Source organism: Silurus aristotelis (genome assembly GCF_946808225.1).
Source record: "Silurus aristotelis genome assembly, chromosome: 2".
Classification (NCBI taxonomy): domain Eukaryota; kingdom Metazoa; phylum Chordata; class Actinopteri; order Siluriformes; family Siluridae; genus Silurus; species Silurus aristotelis.
The window spans coordinates 30,637,327-30,646,075 of NC_139575.1; the positions used below are offsets into that span (position 1 = coordinate 30,637,327).

General features: G+C 35.6%; 1 long non-coding RNA gene across 1 annotated transcript; it reads right to left on the reverse strand.

The window, feature by feature from the left end:
* Nucleotides 1-215: 215 nt before the first annotated feature.
* On the reverse strand, nucleotides 216-4,714 carry LOC310722461. Its single transcript, XR_014532380.1, has 2 exons — nucleotides 4,548-4,714; nucleotides 216-4,517 (listed from the first exon to the last, which is right to left on the reverse strand). It is a non-coding gene; the product is annotated as an uncharacterized lncRNA (long non-coding RNA).
* Nucleotides 4,715-8,749: the final 4,035 nt, after the last annotated feature.

The window sequence follows — 8,749 nt, forward strand, 5'->3', positions numbered from 1 at the left end:
TTACTCTTTGGAATTGGTTTCCTCATTTTGCTACATGTTTTAGGGTAATTTAGTAGAACTTGTAGTTTTTCTGTGAAAAAGGGATTCCTCTACCCCATAGCCTACATGTAAGGAAGATAATGTTTTGGCATGTAGAGAATAATCAGTTCTTGTCAAAAATAGTCCTGCCGCTCCTTTGTTGTTGTTGTAGATCTCTTGGCAACGTCCTTGGTAAGTTTATTTTTCTTGTCTTTTTTTTTTTTTTTAAAGAGACATTTCTTGTTATTGGTGATCAACATTAATTTGTAACATTTTCTCTTTTTTTAATGATTGTCTTTACAGTGTTCCATGCCGTATCTAATGCTTTAGAAATTAATTTGTAGCCGTGCCCTGAATGCTACCAATCGAACAGTGAGATACCATGCATGCTGTTCTTCAGTTGTGGTCAGAATTTAATTTATGACAGCTGTTTGGTAATTGGTTTTGGACATGAGATTGAGTATGACTAGCTAATTAAAACAAACAACAAAAAACAAGCACATCCCTACCTATTCAAGGATGCACAGATTTGTGCAACCTGGTTATTGTAACTTTTTTCCACATTTTTTCCTAAAATATTGTATTGTTTTTCACATCATTTATACATTTTTGCAGTAAGCATGGAAAAATGTTCTGACCTGATTCATTTTGCATATACTGTAATGTATGCACTGTAATGAATATGAACTCTCAGTGCATATTTTTAGCCTTCGAAGGTATTTACAGCCAAAACGGGTAAACACTAGGAATTACAAAGGTTTTTATTGGCCACCTTTTAAAGGGTTCAGTAGTAATTGGACAATTGGCTCAGCTGTTCAGTGGTCAGATTTGTTTTTTTCCTTCATTAAAAGCTGATTTCAATTTTGGCACATGCAGATTAAATGTGTTGCTGTTGATGTCCAATGTGAGAGCAGTCTCCATTATTAGTTTGAAAAACCAAAACAACCCCATGCAAGAGTTAGCAAAAATTCAATTTAGCTAACTAAATTAACTGTTTAGGATTTTTCTAAAAAGAAAGAATGCACTCAATCTCAGTAAGACCAAAAGCCCAGGTAGACCACAGAAAGCATTTATGGTGTTGAATGACAATAGCATTCTTACTTTAGTGAAGAAAAACTCCATAACAAATTTAGGCTAGACCAACAACAGGCCCCAAGTAAGGCTTCAGACTTTTTCCATTGTATTTACTGATGATGGGACTCCTGACAAAAGCAGTAGGATTAATTTTAAAGTGTCTAGGGCTGTAACCTCTGCTTAGATTCATTCAAATGCAAAACTCTTTGCCTGGAACTTCACATTTCACTGCTGACCAATAATGGTCCAAAATAAACTTTTTTTTTTTAATAAGAGTTAAATGTTCTGCAGTGACCAAGTAAATCAACTAAACTGAATCTTATAGAACATGCAATTTACATTCTGAAGGCAGAATGGCCCAAGAACAAGCAGGAGCTGAAAGCAGATGCATCAAGGCACCACAACGCAACACCAGGAAGAAACCATTGTTGATTTAGAGTTCCTTATATAAAAATTCTCTGTTTACCTGGTTTGGATTTATATACCTTCAAATTAAAGCTGAATTTTGACCATTATTTAATTACAACTCCAATATAGTATGGCAGACCGTTAAATTATGGACATAATAGGTAAAGACATACATTATATGTTTTGTCCATAATACCTATATGAGCATTGGTGTTCAGATTGGCAATCATTACCTTCAACGCTTACACACCTATTTTAGAAAAACATCTAAATGGGAAGGCATTTTACAAGATTTTGTATTGTGTCTGTGAGACCCATTCAGTCAAGAGAGAATTTTTGGACTCAGACACTGATTTTAGACACTTAGTCTTGGTTTACAATCAACATTCACATTTATCAATGGATTTAAGGTCATCTGACTTTTCTCGTCAAAAAAAAAAAACTTTGTGCACATGTGCATAATTATGCTTAAATAGGTACTGTAGGGGCCTCCCTAAAACTTTGCCACCAAAAAATAAATAAATAAATATAAAATAAAAAGATCCCCAAGGCATTTCAGTGTTTAGCTTTCTCCTGGCATCTTCCAAACTTAGATTGATCCATTAGACTGCTAGACAGTGATACATAATTCATCACTCTGCAGAACATCTTTCCACTGCTTCAGAGTCCTATGGTGGTGTTCTTTACACCACTGCAGCCAAAGTTTAGTCATCTTAAACTTGTTTGCAGACGCTTAGCCATAGTTTTGTGCCAGTGTTGCTTGAAGAGGCAGTTTGGTAATCCATAGTGAGTGATTTAACAAAGAACATGCACTTCACCACTTTGGCAGTCCTGCTCTGAGTTTGGGTGGTCTACTGCTTTGTGGATGAGGTGTTGAATCTAGATGCTTCTTTTTCACAATATTAGCACTTGACCAGGCTAAATTTAGCAGGTCAGAAATTGTAAGTAACTTGGTAAAGGATTACATTGTATGACTGTGCCATGTGTTAAGTCACTGAGCTCTTTATTATAAGCAGTTCAACAGCCATTGTTTCTTTGTAGAGTCTGTATGGCTGTGTGCTAGATATTTATGTGGCTGTTAAGAATGTGTGTGCCCAAAACACCTGCTCATAATAATTAGATAACTGCATTTATTTGGTCATATAAAGTATGTTGATTGTTTTATGTTTTTGTCACCAATAGACAATAATTTTGAAGGTTTGGAATTGGGCATATGTTTTCATAGCTTTAATTCTAAGATAAAATATTTCTCTTTTTTCTGACAAACCAAATCCCATTTAAAAAAAAAAAAAAGTGTGAAAAAGACAGAAAAGGGAGACGTGATCAGTGTTATTTAAGTGTTTTGGTTAAATGTCCTCTTATCTGACAAGAGCTGCTTTAGAAACACAATGACCTAACCAAACTTCCTGTCCTGCAAGCCATCACACAGGAGCAGGGGCCACCCTTTCGGTGCACTGTTGGTCCACCTTGTAACACCAGCTTTATATTTAGTTGTTATTTTATACTTTGTTTTATTTTTGCAAAGCAACAGTTTTGAAAGAAAGAAAAGAACAACCCTCTTTGAGAACTAATGACCAGTCTGAGACAGTTGTCTTCTGCAAGATGTTAAACAATGGATTTGTATTTTTTTTTCCCCCTCTTGCTTTTGTTTCCTACTCCAAACTCACTGCAGCAATAAGTGAGTGAGATTTTGAGTATCGAGATGCCCTCCTCCCTGACTCATTCTATGATTCATGGTTTCAGTGTACATGTTGCTTTTCCTACTATGCCTCACTGTACATTTTGTACAAATGTTCAAATTATAGCTGTAAAAAAATTTGGGTAACTGTTTGTTACACATGCATACATACATACATACAAACATACATACATGCATGACCCCCCCGCCTCTCCCCCCCCCCCAAAAAAAAAAAAAACAAAACAAAAAAATAGAAAGAAAGGAAAAACAAATTGAAAATCAGATTGACATTGTATTGATTGGTGGTTCTTACATGTTCACAAAATTATTTTTCTCCCACCAGAATTGTAACCAGGTTAAAGAACTGTTACTTGGTTAAATTATATTTGCAGAGTTTACCTTTTATTTAGATTTGATCACCACGCATCATCCATATTATTGCCAATATATTTATGTACCTGGATATACACAACTTGGTCATTTCTGTGTGTTTCTGCAGAAAAACTGCTTTTCACACATTATGGAGCTTATTTGTTCCTTCATGTCACATTTTTCTTGTTGAAATAATATCTAAATGTATCATAATGTCACCTGAATCAGAAGTGCTATGGAATCTAAGCATAAAAAAACCTTAAATGATCCATCCTGAAAAAAAATTATGATGATTTTCTTTACAATGTTTTACTATTTTGCTTTATGTTATTGCAATAGTAGGTAAGTGGATACAGTTGAAAAAAACCACACAAATTGAACGTCATTATACAATGCATCTAGAAAGTATTCACAGCATTTCACTTTTTCCACCTTTTGTTGTTATAGCCTTATTCCAAAACTGATTAAATTCATTTTTTTCCTCAAAATTCTACAAACAATACCCCTTAATGACAATGTGAAAAAAGTTTGTTTGAAATCTTTGCAAATTTATTACAAATAAAAAACCCGAAAATAAAATCACATGTACGTAAGTATTCACAGTTTTTGCTCAATACTTTGTTAAAGCGCCTTTGGCACCAATTACAGCCTCAAATCTTTTTGAGTATGATGCTCCAAGCTTGGCAGACATATTTTTGGGCAGTTTCTTCCATTCTTCTTTGCAAACCTCTCAAGCTCAATCAGGATGGATTGGGAGTGTCATGGGAGTTTGGCCTTGTGGCCCACTCTAGAAAGAGTCCTGTTGGTTCCAAATTTCCTCCATTTACAGATGATGGAGGTCATTGTGCTTATTGGGACCTTCAATGCTGCATAAACTTTTATATACCTTTTCCCATTTTTTTGCGTCAATACAATCCTGTCTCAGTGGTCTACAGACAATTCCTTGGACTTCGTGGCTTGGTTTGTGCTCAAATTATGTCCAATTAATGAAATTTACCACGTGGACTCCAATCAGGTTGTAGAAACATCACAAGGATGATCAGTGGAAACAGGATGCACCTAAGCTCAATTTTAAGTGTCATGGCAAATGCTGTGAATATTTAAGTACATGTCATTTATTTTCGTTTTTTATATTTAATAAATTTGCAAAGATTTCAAGCAAACTTCTTTCATGTTGTGATTGTGAGGTTTTGTTTGTAGAATTTTAAGGGAAATAATGATTTTAATCTATTATGGAGTAAGACTTTAACATAAAATATTATCTCTCATCCACCTCATACATCAAGACTCTAATACAAGCATTTATTAACAATAACAGATGTGGATTATCTGATTTTAGAACTGAACATTAAACCGAAATCTATTCCAATCCTCTGTGTATTATGAGAAATAGGAAGTATTAGGACACACTCATGGTTGCTTATTAGACTGTTGTCCTGTTTATTGGTGGACTGACCTCTCTAGACAAAATCATGATTGGGCCTTATTCTTTCATTTTTAATAATGTAATTTTATAGAGGTGCTACCTATAATGATCTAAGTGTTCTTTTTAAAAGAAACATGTTTGTTTGAGGTAGAAATTGAGTTAATTGTCAGCATAGCAGTGTAATGAAAACCCATGTGAGGGTATGCCTCAAGGTCAGACTGTGTATAGGGGTGAAAGGAAGAGGGTCCAGCATTAATTTTGAGGCACACCAGTGGCGATGTGGATCGACATCATTTAATGACATATCCTGATATGTGAGCTTCTCCAGGTAAGAAGCAAACCACAATCATGCTGGTTACGAATCCAAGACTCGTGTAGAAAAATCTAATATTTGCACTTTGCACTATCACTTAAATGTTTTCTTATAAACAACAAATGTTTAAACATTTAACAATATACAGAATGAGAGAGAGAGTGATGACAGTTATGGAGATGAAACCAAACCAAAGCATTTTGGCAATAAACAACAGAGGTGAATTTGGTGAATACATAGAGATATGGAAAAGTACCTTATCCCCACAGTTTGGTATGGTGGTGACTAACAGTTCGGTAGTTTTTTGCTGGAGGACGTGGAAATTGTTTTATGGCAATGTTGTAGGCATCATGGGTTATAACAACTATCAACAATTATTAAATTAAGACCTGATGGCCTCTGGCAGAAAGCTTAATGACATAAAAGGTCCTGTCATGGTCATCCATGGCCCCCTGACTTAAATCCCATAGAAAACTTGTGGGGTGAGTCGAAGAGAAATGTGGGACCTCGAAATTTAAAGGATCTGTTAAAAGTACACAGTACACATTATACAGTAATTAGCTTAAAATTTAATAGAGAATAATGAAGATTATACCACTGATCCAAATCTCAATATGCATTAAGAGTAAATCGCTGTTAAGCAGTACCCATGAGAGGTTTGTGCCAGAATGGCGATCATACACGAAGTAGCACATTTATAAACTACAATTAGTGAAAAGGAAGCGGGGGAAAAAACCCAATGCTGTATATTTGGAAAACGTACTTTTTTGAGTTATTTTCTTGAAAAGTTTAGCACAAATGTACTTTTATATTATATTTAGTTATTGAGAAAGTGTATATGTATGTTGTAAGTTGCAAAGAACTACCTGTAAACAAAGCCGGCTAGTATCCTACTTATCTTCAACACCAAAATTATGGTGATGATGCAACAGCCATGCAAACTTATGTAACTGTATCTCATTAAAGCTATAATGCGTACACATTTTTTTTGTTTTAGAGCTGAGGGTATTAGCTTGTATGTTGTATAAAGGTTTATGCCAGTATAGTGCCAGCAAACATTTTTGTTGCCCAGTTGTATGAAACTTTATGTAGCCCAACTACACCATGACATATCCATCAATTACTCAGAGAGAGCAAACAAAGAAAGCAGAGGAAAAAGGGTTTCCTGATTGATTGTTTCAGGGGGGTTTTGTTTAATATTTAAGGCTTGTTGTGTTCTTTGGCTCCATAGACTGTCATTCACACCTGTTTGTTTTTATGTCTTTGTGTTTTTAGTCTCAGAATTGTAAAGTAGCCGAGTTTGATAAAAGCTGCAATATAAGTTTTACATGTCCTCCCTTTGCCTGCCTGGGTGTCCAGCAGGTTCTCTGGTAGGTGCACTGGCCCCTACGAGACAATGAGTGGTCCCCTGTGTTGAAAAAGAAGTAGCTGAATCTCGATGAAATAATGAATTAATAAATGAATATTTCCAGCATTCATACATGTTTCCTAATCTGTTATTGGTTTTCTTTTGCTATAATAACCACCCATAATCCACTTATCAAATGATTTTGCCTTTTCTCTTTTCCCACTCCACTGGATTGTCACCTACTCTGTAATCAGATGAAGCCCAAATATGTGCCTATATAATTAACATATAAAGTATGTGATTATTATAAAGAAAACACAAAAAAATGCTTTGCTTATTAGACGTGGTAATAATAGAAAGAGAAAACTGATTGCTGATAAGGAAATATAGGTTAGTCATGATTATGTTAAATAATAATTATATGGATTTCTGTCACCAGGCTTATCACTATTGTCATTAACCACTTTGGTGCATTACCATTTCATACCATAGGAAGAAACCGCAGTATTTTCCCTTGTAAAAGACAGAGATCAAAGTGTTGTGCATTTACCTTTTTGTTGTTTAAAAAGTTGATGACATTTCTTGCTGCTGATTGGTTTGGCTAATCACTTAAAAATTGTTTATGAAGATAATGAATGTTTAAAAAAATAGAAACTAAGGTGAGAAATTAAGTTATCAAATTGGCTTTCCATCTAAATATATAGACATTTCCATGTTATTAAAAGTTCTGTGCTCAAATCCAATCTGTTCCAAAACACTACTGAATGGGTTTAGTCAGAAAGTTTAATATTCTGATATTGTCTACAGTGTTGTTCTGCTGAAGTTATTAGCTCAATGCATGCATGCTGCAGTTGGATTGAGATCAGTGCACATTAAAACAACTCCATCAAAAGAAATGTTAGTGATATTTATCCCCTTGAGTCTCTACTTTGACTCTGGTTTAAAGACTTGTATGGAGTTGAAGTGTACTTGGCAGTGGATTAACAAGGAAAACAGTATTAAAAGCAATTTAAGTAGTGCCATAACAAACGAACAAATGGCCACTGGTACCAAAACTGCATCACTTCCTGTAAGTGATGAATAAATGTAACAATGTTTCTGATGATTACATTGCTGCTTACAATGCATTCAGTAAAGTATTCACTGTGCTTCACTTTTTCCACATTTTATGTTAGTCTTATTCCATAATGGATTAAATTAATTAGTTTCCTCAAAATTCTACAAACAAAACCCCACAATGACAACTTAAAATAAGTTTGTTTGAAATCTTTGCAAATTTATTACAAATAAAAAGCAAAATAAATCACATGTACATAAGTATTCACCGCCTTTGCAATAACACTCAAAATTGAGCTCAGGTGCATCCTGTTTCCACTGATCATCCTTGAGTCGTTTCGAAAACTTGATTATAGTCCACCTGTGGTAAAATCTGTTGATTGGACATGATTTGGAAAGGCACACACCTGTCTATAGAAGGTTCCACAGTTAACAGTGCATGTCAGAGCACAAACTAAGCCATGTAGTACAATGAATTGTCTGTAGACCTCAGAGAGAGGATTGTATCAAAGCACAGATCTGGCGAAGGGTACAGAAAATTTTCTGCAGCATTGAAGGTCCTAATGAGCACAGTGGCCCCCATCACTGGAACTACCAGGACTCTTCCTAGAGCGGGCCGCCTGGCCAAACTAAGCAATTGGAGGAGAAGAGTCTTAGTCAGAGAGGTGACCAAGAACCCAATGGTCACGCTGAAAGAGCTCCAGCATTTCTCTGTGGAGAGAGGAGAACCTTACAGAAGAACAATCATCTCTGCAGCACTCCACCAACCAGGCCTGTATGGACAAAAGCCACCCCTGAGTAAAATGCACGACAGCCCGCCTGGAGTTTGCCAAAGGACACCTCTCAGACCATGAGAAACAAAGTTCTTGAACTATTTAGACTGAATGCCAAGTGTCATGTGTGGAGGAAACCAGGTACCCCTCATCACCTGTCCAATACAATCGCTACAGTGAAGCATGATGGAAGAATGTTTTTCAGTGGCTGGAACTGGTAGAATACCCATGATGAAGGAAAAGATGAATGCATCAATGTACAGACATCCTTGATGAAAGCCTG